Below are 2,143 nucleotides of genomic sequence, written 5' to 3' on the forward strand. Positions count from 1 at the left end.
TGAGCAGCAATGGTTTTGTGTCATCTGAAGAACCTGGAGCGAAACTGTCCATTCGTTGGGCTGACCTTCCCACAGAGAGTGAAAACCCTTCCTTTCATCCTTCAGGAAGCATCTGGCTTTTCTGTAAGCCAACGATGGTCTGGGATTAAGCTTAAAATAAAAGTGTTATGATGGGTGCATAGCTCAGTCACTTAATTTAAAACCTTAGTCATCTCTGTATCCTTTCCTTAGTTGCTCACCCCTTCCCCCAGTTCTCAACACACACACACACACACACACACACACACACACACACACACACACACACACATCCTGTTAGTTATCAAGTCCTGTTGATTTGGATCAAATGCTTTATGGAAGTAGGTGGAGTAACCATAATGAAAATTGGTGGCCGGCGGGTTCTTCCTTTTGAACATCTTGCAAATCCAGTTTTTCTTCTTCATTTCTACTGCCACAGCTGTGGACCACTGTATTTGGCCTCCCTTCCTCTAACTTCACCTCTTGTAGTCCACGTCTCATAATTTTTCTAGAAATTGTTTTCTAACATACAGTTTTGATTACCATATGCTTTTGATGGATTAAAAAATCTTCACCAGTTTTCCGCTGCTGACGTGCTAAATTTCAAACTTCTCGGCTTGGCATTTGACAATGAACTGACCCACATGCACTATCCAATGTCCCATGACTTCCACGAATCAGTCTAGTCTTCCTACACCACCCTGCCCAAGGTAGCACTGCCTACCATCTACCCTTACTTCTTTCCTCAAATTAAAGAACACTGTCTCTCTTTTTCTATTAGTCTTCAAGATCTATTTCAATCCTACCTCCTTCATGAAATACTTCCTGAGTATGCGAATCCACAGTGGATATCTCCTTTCTATGAATTCTGTAAACAATTGTTGTCTAGACTAGAGTTTTTCAAACTGTGCTTACATTCTCAGGGAATATTTGGCCAGCGCAAGTCAAGCTTTTGGTGTTTTTGTAAAACTACTGATTATATATTCAAATTTGGCTGAGCATGTTATTTCCAAACCCAGTTTCTTTCTTGTCTTTTACTTCCAAATTACATCCTCATGCTATGATGGTGCATTTATTCCCAAGTACAAATTAAGAATCATTAAAATTTGTTTTGTGATGTACAGATAGAGAACTGCTTATTATTAATGTTATTTAAAACCATGACCATTGGGAAAATAGTATGAAAAAGAACTGGTATGACAATTTCCACAGTTTCTGAACCAAATACACTTCGTTACTTATTATTTCCCACACCCTCACCCTTTTTTCCCCTCTCATCATTTTGTTCCGGGATTTTTAACTAGAAATTGGTATAACATTTGTTGCATTGGAATAGTCTGGCAAACATTCATGGTATACCTACACTCTGGCAGCAATAGTGATAGATGCTTGCGATACAAAGAGAAACAAGCTCCTGCTGGAAGAGCAAGAGTTTTCCAGATGCATTCAACGTGCAAGGACATTCTAGACAGAGGGAACAGCATATGCAAACTCATGTGTCCTAGAATGAATCGGACAAAAAAAACTTTGTGATCCAGATTCTGTGGAATTTTTTTAAATTGAAAAATTTGGTGACCTAAGTTTGTCAGCATCTGGATTAAACCCTTTCCCTTTGTCATACATTCCCCTTTGCCATCTTGCTCTCCACAAGGGCAGTTCAGGGTCTAGACTGAGATGTAAATAACCTTTAATGAGAACTGCTGGTATAGGTCACTTCATATATATGAAAATCCTTTAATTCTGACACCATCTTATGTGTTTATCACCATCTTCAATTTAGAGATGAAGAAAGCAAGTCTCAGGTGGGTAAAATGACTCGTCCAAAATATCACAAATAGGAAATGATAGAGGGATGATGTGAGTTACGATCATATCACACCTGGAGATGGGCATTTTTGGGGCTGGGATGAGGAAGACCTTCCTTCCCATTTCAGTACAGCTTGCCTTCCCAAGTTCTGAGTTAACTGTATCTTGTATAGAGAGAAGCCTTTAAACAGAAGGGTGACCCTTTATTCATGGTATTAGTACAAAGAGGTGACTTAAAAAGTTTGGATTTCAGGGAGCTTCTCCAGTACCTCCAGCTCTGGAGCTGGCACATAGTAGAAACTCCTTGTTGAACTATTGA

This window comes from Pteropus vampyrus, unplaced genomic scaffold, assembly GCF_000151845.1.
Source record: "Pteropus vampyrus isolate Shadow unplaced genomic scaffold, Pvam_2.0 Scaffold29, whole genome shotgun sequence".
Classification (NCBI taxonomy): domain Eukaryota; kingdom Metazoa; phylum Chordata; class Mammalia; order Chiroptera; family Pteropodidae; genus Pteropus; species Pteropus vampyrus.